The sequence below is a fragment of the Oreochromis niloticus genome, unplaced genomic scaffold, assembly GCF_001858045.2.
Source record: "Oreochromis niloticus isolate F11D_XX unplaced genomic scaffold, O_niloticus_UMD_NMBU tig00006830_pilon, whole genome shotgun sequence".
Lineage (NCBI taxonomy): Eukaryota > Metazoa > Chordata > Actinopteri > Cichliformes > Cichlidae > Oreochromis > Oreochromis niloticus.
The window spans coordinates 1-15,752 of record NW_020328204.1 but is presented as its reverse complement, the minus strand read 5'-3'; the positions used below and the strand labels follow the sequence as shown (position 1 = coordinate 15,752).

Sequence of the window (15,752 nt, the reverse complement as noted above, 5' to 3'; positions counted from 1 at the left end):
AATAGTATACTTTCCTGTTTTAAAATTATGATGCTCAAAATTCAACCTTAAAAATTAAAACCCTGATCATCACCACTTGTGTGAACTACAAGGGTGCCATCATTTTTCTTTTCATCCATTAAGTGCCACATTTTACACACTGAGCAAGAAAGGAGAGTAAGCTCTTCATGGTGCCCAGAAATTTTAATGTATCACTTTCTAGCATACGGCTGACACTGCTCGACATCTTACAGTGCGGTATAAGAGTCCGCCACAAGGAGACACTAAAGGCTTTCAAACCAACAGTTTCTGCTTCCAAAGCGGCGCCAACCGTCACCACCGATCATCGTACTTATGTGACATAGACGATGGATGCATGTTTGAGTTGATACATCATTTAAAGCCACCACTGTTCAGGCATCACATCTGTCCATTAGGTTTCCCTTTCATACACAACATTTTTATCCCTGGGTACTAACTTTTTTGTTTTTGTTGACTGTTTATTTATTTATTTGTTTGCTTGTTTGTTTCTAATGCTCTTGTTGCACTGCTAAATAGGCTGTAGCCAACATGATTATAAAGGGATTATAAATCTAAGAAATTACTGCATTATTTTACCTACTCTTATTAAACTCACTTTCCTAAAAACTGATTGCAGCTTCTACTTTGTGATGTCAATGTTATGTCTCTAAATGATTTCATATCATTCATGGGAGATATGCTTGACAAATGATAAGTTAACAATCACTGCTACCAGCTTAATCAATTCATTGGGGCGACCTGCGTGTTGTGTTGCATTGTTGATTTGGTCATAGTGTGTAAACACTCTAGAGGCCACTGTTGTATAGCTGCTGCAAACTGAATGTACCCGTACAGAGGTTATACTTAAAATGGCAGCTGCCAGAAGTCTCTTTGGAAATTTGTGTTTATGAATAGATATGTTGTATTACAAGGTATAATGAACCCTTGCATTGGTAAATAAATTCTACTAGAATAGCTGATATCCCTTACAGAAGATTTCTTTTGACCTTTCTAAAGCCTTCTTTAAATTTAGAAATAAAATGAAAACAGGCATACTAGAAATACTACTCTGCATTACATCCTAACACTTGGCTAATCCTAATATGTAATTCTGCTTTAATAGTTTATTACACTAAATGTGATTATGCACTGAAAAAAAAACATGCTGAGTTTACTTAGTTCAATAGTGGACATTGGTTGCACACAGATGTTTTGCTTTGGCACGAGCTTAAACAATTGAGTTGAATTAACACAAGTTATTCATATTCAATAAACCTGTGCAATTTGTGTTGATAAAATATGATTGAAACATGTTTTGGTGAAGTAATTTGAGCTCTTGGAATATTTAATCCTTCACAATTTTCACACTTTATTCCAACACTATTCAGTGACAAACAAACAAAACACTACATTTTTTGAAATATTTCTGGGTTTTTTCTTGTTTGCGTTTATACTGCTTGAACTCTGAAGTGACCCTCCAATGTGATGACAGTGCCAGCAGTGGCCCACAGCTCATTTAACGCTTTCTCCCAATTTGCTCATAACAGTCTCTCATATGTATGAACTATGTAGGCTATCTCTATTTTAAATAATGAGTGGGCAATGAGAGCATCTCCTCACTGTGTACTTTACTGACAACAGGACAACAGGGAATACAGAGAACTGACTGAGGACTTTTCCAACTGGTGCCAGCAGAACCACTTCCAGATCAACACTCGGAAAACCAAGGAGCAGGTAGTGGACTCCACCTACACCAGTGACATCCAGAGAATGGGCATTAAGATAGCTGACTCATATAAGTGATCTGACCAATAAACTGGTCTGGAGTAACAACAGAGAGTCCATCTACACAAAAGGATAGAGACGGTTGTATTTGCAACAGAGAGTCTTTGGAAGGGATTGGAAGGGAGCAGGGAGAGCTCCTGAAGACCTTCTAGGACTCTTGGTGGTATTGTCCGTGTTTATGGTGTGGTCTGCTGGGGATAGGAAGAAACTGAACAGGATGATCAAGAAAACTAGCTCTGTTCTGGATGCCTCTTGACCCAGTGGAGGTAGTTATCTCTGTCAGATAACAGCTCCCACCCCATACAGGTCACTCTGACAACACTAAGCAGTCCTTCAGTGACAGGCTGCTGCACCCACAGTGTGCAAAGGGGACATTTTGGAGGCCTTTCCCTCCAGCTGCTGTCAGACTGTACACTGCACAACAGCAGTGAATGTACACCACATATGCACACACTGGGGTCTTTACATATATCAGTGTGCAATACTAAATACCTGCTACCATTAACACCAAACACTGCACTATGAAAGGTTTCATTCTTCTTCTAATAGTAATCTGTATTATTGCATCATATATATGTATATGTATGTATACAGATATATAGAGATGATGGATATAGATATAGATATATAGACTTACATATATAAGTACATATCTATTTCTTGTCTATATTTCTTCTATTTTGCATTACAGGGAGTGCAGAATTATTAGACAAGTTGTATTTTTGAGGAATAATTTTATTATTGAACAACAACCATGTTCTCAATGAACCCAAAAAACTCATTAATATCAAAGCTGAATGTTTTTGGAAGTAGTTTTAGTTTGTTTTTAGTTTAGCTATTTAGGGGGATATCTGTGTGTGCAGGTGACTATTACTGTGCATAATTATTAGGCAACTTAACAAAAAACAAATATATACCCATTTCAATTATTTATTTTTACCAGTGAAACCAATATAACATCTCCACATTCACAAATATACATTTCTGACATTCAAAAACAAAACAAAAACAAATCAGCGACCAATATAGCCACCTTTCTTTGCAAGGACACTCAAAAGCCTGCCATCCATGGATTCTGTCAGTGTTTTGATCTGTTCACCATCAACATTGCGTGCAGCAGCAACCACAGCCTCCCAGACACTGTTCAGAGAGGTGTACTGTTTTCCCTCCTTGTAAATCTCACATTTGATGATGGACCACAGGTTCTCAATGGGGTTCAGATCAGGTGAACAAGGAGGCCATGTCATTAGTTTTTCTTCTTTTATACCCTTTCTTGCCAGCTACGCTGTGGAGTACTTGGACGCGTGTGATGGAGCATTGTCCTGCATGAAAATCATGTTTTTCTTGAAGGATGCAGACTTCTTCCTGTACCACTGCTTGAAGAAGGTGTCTTCCAGAAACTGGCAGTAGGACTGGGAGTTGAGCTTGACTCCATCCTCAACCCGAAAAGGCCCCACAAGCTCATCTTTGATGATACCAGCCCAAACCAGTACTCCACCTCCACCTTGCTGGCGTCTGAGTCGGACTGGAGCTCTCTGCCCTTTACCAATCCAGCCACGGGCCCATCCATCTGGCCCATCAAGACTCACTCTCATTTCATCAGTCCATAAAACCTTAGAAAAATCACTCTTGAGATATTTCTTGGCCCAGTCTTGACGTTTCAGATTGTGTGTCTTGTTCAGTGGTGGTCGTCTTTCAGCCTTTCTTACCTTGGCCATGTCTCTGAGTATTGCACACCTTGTGCTTTTGGGCACTCCAGTGATGTTGCAGCTCTGAAATATGGCCAAACTGGTGACAAGTGGCATCTTGGCAGCTGCACGCTTGACTTTTCTCAGTTCATGGGCAGTTATTTGCACCTTGGTTTTTCCACACGCTTCTTGCGACCCTGTTGACTATTTTGAATGAAACGCTTGATTGTTCGATGATCACACTTCAGACGCTTTGCAATTTTAAGACTGCTGCATCCCTCTGCAAGATATCTCACTATTTTGACTTTTCTGAGCCTGTCAAGTCCTTCTTTTGACCCATTTTGCCAAAGGAAAGGAAGTTGCCTAATAATTATGCACACCTGATATAGGGTGTTGATGTCATTAGACCACACCCCTTCTCATTACAGAGATGCACATCACCTAATATGCTTAATTGGTAGTAGGCTTTCGAGCCTATACAGCTTGGAGTAAGACAAAATACTCATTTGCCTAATAATTCTGCACTCCCTGTACACAACTCGGCTCACCCTTGGACCCCCCAACTTCCACTACCTGCAAGAATGTCAGTCATGCCATAATAATAAGACATCCTTTCCTGACTGTCCTGCTCTGAGTGCCGTGATGAGTGTCTGTCCTACTATCCTTCATATAAACAATGCATACAGTCCTGATTAAAAGTTTAAGACCACTTAAGCTGCAACAAGAAGAAGTGGGAGTGAGACAAAACATTTTTTGCGCGTGCAATTTATTGAAAACAACACTGAAACAGGATGTTTTACAGCTGATCAAAAGTTTAGGACCACATGCCTTTAAAAGGCCAAATCTGTGCAAAAATGTGGATTCATACTTCATCACATCACAGCAAATACCTTTGTGTCAAAGTAACTGAGAATAAAACCCAGAAAAACATGAAGGAGATTTTCCTGGCCTGGCTTTTTATAGCAGATAACCTTAAAAATATTCTGCAATATTCTGCAGTTTTGCATAATTTTAAAAATTTCTTAAGCATTGAACAGCAGAAATTAGGCTTTCTTGTTCTTGAAGTACACACACAGACAGAGAGAGCTGTGCATGAAGTGTGATTTATCGTGGTGGAAGCAAAACAGCAAAAGTAAGAGGCAATTAATGACGACAATTTCTAATGGGCAGTTCACGTTCACCTTTTGAATATTTCCTATTTCTTGTCCAATTACCCAATTAATTAATGAAATAATCGAATAATCCATTTCTGAAATAACTGATGAATGCTTGCCAGACAATACAATGATCCCGACATGCAGAAGAGGAAAATGAGGCATACGTTCTAATTACCAAATGTGAATTTAATTAAAAATAATATCTTGTTATATCCGTTGGAGCTGAAAGGATGTTCAGGTTCAAGCTTCACATATTTACAAATTTATTGCACACTTCAAATTGTTGTTCGATAGAATAAATGTCAAGTCAAATCAGTTTATTTATGAGCACATTTCAAAACAACAAGTGTAGCCCAGGGGTGGAGCACAACTAAAAAAGTGTTAAGACTCAGTCTGCGTTAAATGCCAAGGAATAAAAATTAGTTTTCAAGCAGGTTTTGAAGCTGTCAAGTGCTGGTTTGGTCCTAACTGGAAAGAGCAGACTGTTCCATGCTGATCCATTTATTGATTTAAAAATAAAGAATAAAATATTTAAATCAATTCTAAAATGCACTGGGAGCCAGAAGATGGCCAAAAAAAAAAAAAAAAACTTTTAAAGGGGTTGTGGTATTCTTTTGGGAGGGAGCTAGATTTGTGAACAATCGCCAGTGAAATACCATATTTTTAAAAATTGAAGCTAATGTAAGCATGGCAATGCAATTGAAAAGAGTACTGGGTCCACCCACTTTTAAATCTTCAGTCCAATCAAAATAGCAGAGAAAGTGAAGTATGTCATAGAAAACTGCATTAAAAGAAACAAAACAATGCAGGCTAATTGCTAATGTTACCAGTCATATGCAAAGTCTTGAGTCAAATGTGTGACCCACCTGCACCTGGGACTCAAACTTATATTAACAGTTTTTATTCACTCTTTATAAAAAAAATAAAATAAACAAATACATAAATGCATATAAATATGTAACTGTACATACTTTGAAACTGAATTTCTCCTCTTACTGTGGCTCACCTGCAGTACTCTTAAAGCCCACCAGGGGGCCCAGGACCACACTCTGGGAATCACTGATCTAAACCATTCAAGAGAAAAGGTTCCTCTAATGCCCACACAATTCTCCAGTCCAGAGACTAGGATACCATGATCCACTGTGCCAAATGCAGCTCTTAGGTCTGAAAGCACTAAACTAGCATAATTATCAGAGTCTGCGATCAATAGAAGATGAATAAAAAACATCTAAAAGTGCTTATTCTGTGCTATTATGTGCTTTGAAACCAGACTTCTCACCACTGACACCATTTGACACGTCTTTTTCCAGCACCTTGGACAGGAAAGGAAATTTAACTCTTTCAGGTTTTTTTTGGTTTTTGTGAGAGAGAGATGGCTGCACTACCACATCAGTAATGGACAGCACACTAGCCATGACAGTGTCTTCTTGAATAGATGAGTGGGAATAATGTCTAGGGGACACACAGAGAGCTTCAGATGGGTGACCATTTCAGCCAATTCGGCCAACTTAGAAAGAGAAACAGGCTCAAAGTGATAAAAAAAAAAAACCCCAAAAACAACAACAGAGGATTTTGGGGGAATCATAGGCACCTGGAGTGATTACCAACAAAATTTTCACATATAGCTGGAGTCTCTGGAAGAGAAGTGGTAGGTTAGTGACTGATAACATGGTAACGGTGCCAAGTAAAAAACTAGACCTGTCGCAGTTATTTGAGATGATGTCTGTTGCTTATCAACAGGAAGAAACAGGAAGAAAAAAAATAAAAATAAATAGGGCTATTTTTTTAAGAGCTCTGGATCAACTCCAGATCTCCTAAAAAATAGAGCCTTATTTGTTTTTGTTTTTTTCTGACAACAAATAAGGGTTTTGTACTGGTGCAAACCAATAGCAATTCTGGCCTTAGATGTCCCGATGGCAGTTTGGTCATTAGCTTTGTTGCACGATGCACTTAAAATTCATTTTTTGAGGTTATTTAATAAAAACAAAGAATATTGTACTCATATATATATATATACACACATTGATTAGTGTGTAATTAAGTGTTCCAACAAACAGATGCATTGCCATAAACTTACCCAGAATTTACCCAGTTATAGCAGCTGATGCTGATTTTTTGGAGGTGCCGTGTTTCCCTGCCATCTTGAATAGAGTGGCTGAGAAGCACGTTGCTTTTCTGCTTAATTTGTTTTATGTACGCTACCAGTGAAAAGTTTAGACACACCTCTCAATTAACGGTTGTTCTTTATTTTTACTGCTTTTACATTGTAGAAACATAATGAAAACATCAAATATATGAAGCAAGATATATGGAATTATGTAGCAAAGAAAAAAATGATAACTCTAAATATGTCCTCTATTATAGATTCCTGAAAGCAGCCACCCTTTGCTTTGTTGACAGCGCTGCAAACCGTTGGCCTTCTCTCAATGAGCTTTATGATGTAGTCGCCTGAAATGGTTTTCACTTCACAGGTGGTCCTTGTCAAGGTGCCTTTGTGGGATTTCTTGTCTTCTTAATGGGTTGGGACCATCAGTTGTGTTGTGGGGAAGTCAGGTTGGTACCCAGCTGACAGCCATATTTGACAACAGTTAGAATTCATATTATGGCAAAAACCAATCAGCTAAGTAAAGAGAAACAACAGTACATCAATACTTTAACAAATAAAGGTCAGTCACTCCAGAAAATTGCTAAAACTTTTAATGTGTCCCCAAGTGCAGTCGCAAACACCATCAAGCACTACGACAAAACTGGCTCACATGAGGAAAGGAAGAGCGAGAGTCACCTCTGCTGCTGAGGATAAATTCATCCGAGTCACCAGCCTCAGAAATCACAAGTTAACTGCACCTCAGATTAGAGCCCAGATAAATGCCACACACAGTTCCAGTAGCAGACACATCTCTACATCAACTGTTCAGAGGAGACTGCCTGAATCGGGCCTTTATAGTCAAAAAGCTGCTAAGAAACCACTACTTAAGGAAAAACAGCAAGCAGAAGAGATTTGTTTAGGATTAAGAAACACAAGGAATGGACATTAGACCAGTGGGAATCTGGGCTTTGGTCTGATGAGTCCAAATTTGAGATCTTTGGTTTCACCCACTTGTCTTTGTGCAATGCAGAAAAGGTTAACGGATGGTCTCTATATGCATGGTTCCCACCGCAAAGCATGGAGGAGGAGCTGTGATGGTGTGGGGGTGCTTTGGTGGTGACAGTGACGGGGATAATAACACAGCACACAGCTCCCACAGCATCCTGCAATGACATGCCATCCCATCCAGTTTGCATTTAGTTGGACCATCATTTATCTTTCTAACAGGACAATGACCCCATACACGCCTCCACGCTGTGTAAGGGCTATTTGACCAAGAAGGAGAGTCAATAAGTGCTGCTCCAGATGGTCTGGCTCCACAGTCACCTGACCTAAACCCAGTCGAGATGGTTTGGGATGAGATGGACTGTAGAGTGAAGGCAAAAGGGACAACAAGTACTCAGCATCTCTGGCACCTCCTTCAAGACTGTTGGAAAACCATTTCAGGTGATGACCTCATGAAGCTCATCGAGAGAATGCCAAGAGTATGCAAAGCAGTAATCAAATCAAAGGGTGGCTATTTTGAAGAATCTTAAATATAAAACATATTTTGAGTTATTTCACACTTTTTGTTTACTACATAATCCCATATGTGTTCATTCATAGTTTCGAGTGAGAATCTACAATGTAAATAGTCATGAAAATAAAGAAAAACCATTAAATGAAAAGGTGTATCCAAACTTTTAACTGGTACTGTATGTGGCTAGAGACTGGCCATATACATATGTCTTATAAGTTACTTTTAATATAGAGACCACAAATAGCTCTTTCAAATTATATTTGACCCTTTAACATTTGTATGTGTATTTTCTTCATCTCTTTCTCATCTCCTTCCCCTTCTCCCCCATTTCTACCTCATTCTCTTCTTCCTCACCTCGAGCCTAATTTCCTGAACTGCAGACAGCTGACAAGCCAGCTAAACAACAGCTGGTTATAAGCTAACATTATGCCTGCTAATGTCAGGCTTGAGTGTCTAAAAAAGAAAAAGACAGAAAAATCACACTTTCCCTCTAATAAACAGTTTGATTACATTCTGTGCCCCCCTTCCCCCCTCAGTATCCCAAGTGTCCAACAATAATGTTAGAGCCATTTCAAAGAAAATATGGCTAACAGCAGCTAACAGTGACAAAAAAAATGCACAGAAAAGTTCAGGATATCTTCAACAACTCACCTCAGTATAACTGTCATTGTACAGAAGTCAGCTTCATGGCTCATGGACTCCTTTCACAAAGTTTTACCGCTTCCTCCGGAGTAAACAGACATTGACACCTGAGGCAGACATCAGACTGACAGCTTACAGTCACAAAAGATGAACGATGGCCAGCTAGGATTATGCACTTGAACTTAACTGAGTTCCATTTTTGTACTCCCCTGACTGCAATCTACTGACATCCAGTGATGAGATTTAACACACTGTAACTTTAAAGTTGCAACTTAATTTCAAGAAATTACAAATATGAAGGAGCTAACTGTGGTAAGCTAACAGTGGATATTTTAGCAGCACTACACCAGTGGTTCATTAAAGAGTCAGTCAAGTATTAGCAGACAAATCATGCAATTGGCATTTACCACATGTTGTTTATTATCCATAACTGGCATTTTTTGCAATATCTCCTGCAAGAAGTCAAAACGTATCTGTTAATGATGTAACCTAGTCTTCATTCTCTCGTTCTCTTTCTACATGGCTCAACAAATGATTATTAAAACACAAAAACAATTCACATGCTTGAACTGGCACTTAAATGTTTGTTTTTCATTAAAAAAAACAAAAAACCAAAAAAACCCCAACACATGTAGAGTGCAGAATGTACAAATAAATGTCACTAACCCTCTGAGTCTGAGTTTCTAAACCAGTCAGTTAAACATACATTTGCATTTACAAAAAACCCAAAACATGTTGCTGCTTTTCTTCAAGCTGGAAGCTTTTCTTGTAAGATTACAAGACTTTTCAGCTCTCAAACTTTTGTATGTGTTTTGCATGCCACTGTCTCAGGTTCTAAACTTAAACTGACTAAAGTTTTTGGTACATCTTCGTATTTATCGTAATCCTGCATTAATTCATTCATGTTGGTTATAGCTGTTGAAGCAACACTTGACATTGTTGTACTGCATTCAGTTATATACACAGTCCGATATGCCTAAAACTGTGGTTATTGAACGCCTGAAAATCTGGGTTGCATAAATCTACTTCAGGCTGTTATCTCAGTATATATAGCAGGCAACTTAGTTTTCAGCAGTCAGTACCATCTATGTATCTTCATATTCTTTAAAAAATTTTCTTTTTACTAATTTCAAAAGAAAAAAGGCTCAGGCTTCCGGACCTTAAAATCGCATTTCATGCACAGTGATGACAGTGCAAATTCTTAAAGATAATTGCAAAATTATTGTCACAGTTTAGGAAGCTTCTCTGCTTCAAACTGAGATTTCACTGAGATTTCACAGCAAGAGCACGATGTGTACCGCGGACGATTTGAATTACAGCCACATGCACCACGACACCACTGAGGTGAAACGGTTTAAGGTCAGATTCAGGCAGACAGTTCACTAGTAATCTTTCAACTGGCACTATACTGTAGAAAACATATTGCTCCTTTCAGAGAGGAATGTGTGAATTTTACACTGTACATAAGTAGCTCCCTTATTTTTGACCCTCTAATATGCCCTGGTCTCAGAATATTGGTCATTTTTGGAAATTAGCCTTCTGCATCTTTGTTTGAAAATCAGCACATAGTTAGTACCTATAACTAAAAAGGTCTTTCCATAATAAATTGGGTTCCCATATGATTTAAGAGGTCTGATTATGTCCACAAAAGTAGCATTTCTTTTCTGTCAGAGTTGACTTAAGAGCAGTGAAATATTTGAAACAAATCATGTATCTGTTAAATTAATGTTTGCTGGTACTAAAGAGCATAAACACTATATTATAGTTAGTTTAGCTGACACTAAATCTTAGGTCAGATTGTCTTATTATTTACATACAACGTGCCGAATTCAGACTTACTAAGCTACTGTTAGGGTGCTTTGTGTTAAGAGCTGAAAGGTGTACTGTATGCAGAAAAATTGGATTCATCCAGCTAAGATACTGACAGTGTATTTTATGGTTTCTTGAACTTGTGCTCTTACACTGTACCATAAGGCCCCAATATAGATTATTTGTACACTGGATTAGGGATATACTGGCTATGTCTGCAGTGACGTCAGAATACGATTCCTCTGTATGAAACAGAAAACTATAGCTATAAAGAGTACCTTATAGGCCACTTAGTTATAGCTGATTAGACATGATTGCTGATCCCCTTTTAACACGAGAAACTGCTTTTTTCAATATATAATAAAAAAAAATAAACATGTAAAAAATCTTTTTAAATTCATTTTCTATTTACAAAAAACACAAGTCAGTGTGGAATATACACCAGGTTTCAGGAAAAGGCTTGAAACTGAACTTTTGTAAAAAAAAAAAAATCCCATGCATCTATTCCGAGATGTGGTTCATTATTAGACCGTCATTCATACTTAGTGTGTTTTTTGTTTTTTTTTAAAGAGGCCTCATCTGGGGAAAGTTCAAATAAAATCCAACCGATAAAGCTCATTCGTGCTCCTGTAACTCCAGAGAAAAGTCTTCAGAAAAGTCCTTTTTACCATTTGGATGAGTGAAGCTGATGTTGTACTGCTTTCCCCAGCGTGCAAACACCTGTTTCTCTGTAATAAAGCGATGGTGGTTTCCTCTTCGGCTGCTCTCGTGCTGGATGTACGTTACACATTCATCACCGCCCCTGGGCTTGTAGTAGTGGTATGGCATCTTCTTGGATCCAGATTTTCTTCTGGAAAAACAGATTGATTTCTTTATTGGTTAACTGGTTTAAATTCCCTGTAATGGGTTGAAGTCAAATGTTATACTTACCCACAGTGATTGGGTGGAACCATCCCATATACTTTGATGTTATCACATATCTCAATGGCTATGACCATTGTGAACCAACCTGTGCTCAACCACGAGTGAGACTTTTGTCTGAGAGGAAAAAATAACCATATAGGAAAACAGCGTTTGGTTACATTTATCAAAACATTTTATAACCACCCTTAACACTCACCGGTCACGTCCTGTCTCTCTTTGGAACAGGCTGTCAAATCTGCGCATTTTGCTCGGTGTGACAGTGAAACAAGAGAAGTCTCTGTAGGTCATGCTGACTCTCTGGATCAATCTGTAAAGGTTCCTTTGGCATCTTTCCCAATCTTATTTGGGGTCCCCAGAAAATGATCACTGGTGGCTGTCTGTATGTCGCAGGAATTCATTCGGCCTCCGGACCACCCTGAACACACTGGAGTGGGCTACGACTCTCAGAGTGGTCCGGTTCCCGACGTCAGATTCATACCCCGTCGTAGGGCGTCATTCATGCGGATCACGCATTCGGTGCGGTCAATCTCGTCTCCCGCTCGACTACCCAAGACGTGGCTGGAGCTCGTCACCAGTGCACACTCATGACAGTGCATGGTCATACTCTGAAAAGAAGCACAAGATGGAGCTTTTTAAGATAACATATTAAAACAATAGCTGTCGGCAACAGTGGTGTGGCGTCTACATTTTACCAGTTTAAGTGCTGATTTAATTTTTAAAAAACCTAACAACACTAAAACTAAGTGCTAAATCCAGTTGACAATGCTCATAACAATGATAATAAGTTAATATAGCCGTTTTCAGCAACATGGGTCATGCAAATGTGTGTAGGTTTAGCCATACATAGTCAACTACAGCCCAGTGGCAACTATGTGTTAGGCAGGGTTATCACTATATCAGATTATTGCTACCTGATTAAAATAATAAACTTTATTGACATTACTGAACATCCAGTATAGAAAAAAAAAGGGTTTCTTTCAGGGACTTTCGGGGTGTTTTAGCTCTGATCGCATTATAATGGTAGGCAGTGGGACAATTTGGAGGCAGGATGTAGGCTGTGCACCCTATCCCAAGTTTCTAACTTCAGATTGGGTCGACATCCCAGTCAATGCTGTTTTTTACTGAAGAGGAAAAAAGCAACAATTTTTCTTTGCTATTGGCTGGTTCAGGAAGCCACCCCTATGCATAGATAAAACTCAACTTGGATATAGCGTTCACAGGACAGCCTGAGCTGGGCCCAGTTTAATGACATCCTGTTACAGCTTCTGCCAAAATACATATTAGTAAATTACTTCAGCAGCATTTGATGCGCTCCATTTCGTCTGTATCGCCATACCTTCACAGGTATTTAGAATAAAACACAAGATTATACATCCAAATGAGTGTCACAGTCAGTCTCTAAGACTAAATTAATTTCACTCGCATTAACAATCGGGAAACTGACTCTATATTGATTTCTGTTCAAAGTTCACTATAGTTCCAGCTTTAACTTTGAGTGTTTGTGCACAACCTACTTTGTTCCCATAAACTGGCACATAGCCGTCTTTTCCTGTCCATTTCCTCAGGTCTGTAGTCTTGGTGGCATGATTGGTAGCCACATGGAAAGAAGCATAGACAGCATCAATGCTGCTGTTATTGTTGGAGCTGTACAGGATGAAGAGCGTCATCAGGATGAGGATGGCAGCAAAGATCACCATCCTGTGGCTCTGTTGTCCCTGCAGAGTAAAACATAATGGTGCAATATACAGAAAAACATTTACTAACATGGAAACTAGAGGCACTACTTTTACTTTTTATCGGATTAAGAAAGGACAATGAAAACCACAGTGTGTGAGAATGCAGCAGCAAAATTAAATGTTAAAAAAAAAGTTAAACTGCACACAACCACATTATTTTAGATTTTAATACACAAAAAGGCAAGCTCTAACTGGCCCTGATTCTTGCTATGAGTGATTTAGTGTAGGCCTAAATCATACACAGCGTAACAAAAAGATGTTTTAGTGGCCCCATCTGACATACTTGCATACATGCAGAGTGAGACAAAAGCTGACATAAATTTGTTTCCTCTGTACAAACAAACTGCTAACTGAGAGGCAGCAGCTAATGAGGCTAACCCTCAAAACGCACATGCTCACTGTCTGAGCTACTCACCACCGGCTGACCACTGCAGTGTCTGCATGAAGCAGCTGACTGACAGCATGAAAATAACAGCCTGTGACATGCCAAAAAAGTGGTTGTTTTCCAAAAGTTGTTTCCAGAAGTTGCCAAAAAAATTGGCCGCCAGTATTAAAACTGGCGGAAAACACTTGCTGAACTATAATATGTCAACATCTTGAGGCATGTCTCTCTCTTGAGGCACTACCAAAGCAGGTCATCTCTTTGCTTCATGTATAACCCTTTCGTAAATCCTGTTGGCTACAGCCCTTTTACTAATATAACAAAGACATTAGATAAGAAAAACACATACACTCACAAGCGATTGCTTTTTAGCACCAGCCGCTGCAGCATCAGCATAAAGCTGCTGGCTGACAGGCTGATCGACCGGCTGATCATTGCAGCATTATCATATGTCACATCTCCCAGAGTGACATACCACTGACCACTTTGAGCCCAATCCATGATTCATAGTGTTATATTGTGTTTTTTTTCTCTTTCTATCCAGGTATGCTTTTACTACACTGTCAATGTGATTGGGATCATTGTCATGTTAATAAAAATGAAGCCACAGTCAATCAAATGCTTTCCAAATAGTACTGCATCGTCGAACACACTCTGATGGTAGTTTTCTGTATTAATAATCAGTTTTTATCAATTTTGATAAATCCAAAACTCCACTGGCTGAAAAACAGCCCCAAACCATGACAGAACCACCACTGTGTTTACAGAAAAGGGTGGGCAACTCCAGGCCTCAAGGCCAGTGTCCTGCAGGTTTTAGATATCACCCTGGGTCAACACACCTGAATCAAATGATTAGTTCATTACCAGGCTCTGGACAACCTCAAGACATGTTGAGGAGGTAATGTAGCCATTTAAATCAGCTGTGTTTCACACATCTAAAACATGCAGGACACTGGCCCTTGAGACTGGAAGTTGCCCACCCCTGCTGTAGATAGTGAGTGACGTTCTGTATCGAGGCTTCAAAGCTTGTGTCGAGTAATGGAGGGGCGTTCCGCGATGTGCGTATCGAGGCTTGCTTCATTTATGGAGGAGCTGAAATGATGACGGGGTGCCTACTGGGGTCAGCGGGGGAGCTGGCCCTAAGGAGGGGCATCTTGCCCCTCCCTTCTTTTCCTCCCCATCCCCGGCTGCCTCCCTCTTCCCGCTCCACCACACCCCCCACACAGGTAGGGCCTTGGGGTGCGGGTGTGTCACCAGGGTGCAGGGGAGGCATTCCCCCCCTCTGTCCCCTTCTGGCCACCTGTGCCTCGATTTTATTCCACAACTTAGACATCCACATTATTCACACTCTCATAACACACACATACATATAGGGCCTTGAGGTGACCACGTTAACGGCGTCCAGTGGACGGTCTGTGTTTTCAACCCTACTCTGGCGCCGGTGCCCACCTGTCAATTTTAAATCCATGTAGACATTGAGGGTTCTCGGAGGGGCCGTGCTAACACCTGCTGCTCTCTGGCAGCAGCACCATGCCCTCCCTTGTTTTAAATGCACTTTAGAACAACACGCAGCAACACTACACATGAGCGGGAGGAGGGAGGTATGGGGTCTTCACACACCCCCGTTCTCTACTAGCCATCGGGCGGGGAACTGGGAGGAGGTGTTGGCTGTCCGAATTGGCCTCCCTTCTGCTGCGGAGCCTGGGGCGGTCTGCTTGCCTCCACCCGGGGAAAGGGTCACATCTCTTGGGTCTGGGTGCCGTTTCCCCTCTGGGGCGAGGGTACCTGGACCGGGGTATAGAGTATGTTTGGGGAGTATGATTGTGTGTACATGTCCATGTATGTCTATCCCTACGTTGGGTGAGTGCTGAGTGTTTGTATATGTGTGCATGAGGGTGGGAAAGCATGTTTGTGTCTGTGTGTGCCTGTTTGTCTTGTCTATTGTCAGGTCGGGTCTTAGACTCCACCTCCCTGGGACTCCAGGCCTCCAAAGTGGGAGGCCTATCTCCCTCACCACACTCCCT

General features: G+C 40.2%; 1 pseudogene; it reads right to left on the bottom strand.

Annotated features, from left to right (window-relative positions):
* Nucleotides 1-11,301: 11,301 nt before the first annotated feature.
* On the bottom strand, nt 11,302-13,606 carry LOC109199001 (alpha-N-acetylgalactosaminide alpha-2,6-sialyltransferase 6-like; annotated as a pseudogene).
* Between the last annotated feature and the right edge of the window lie 2,146 nt (nt 13,607-15,752).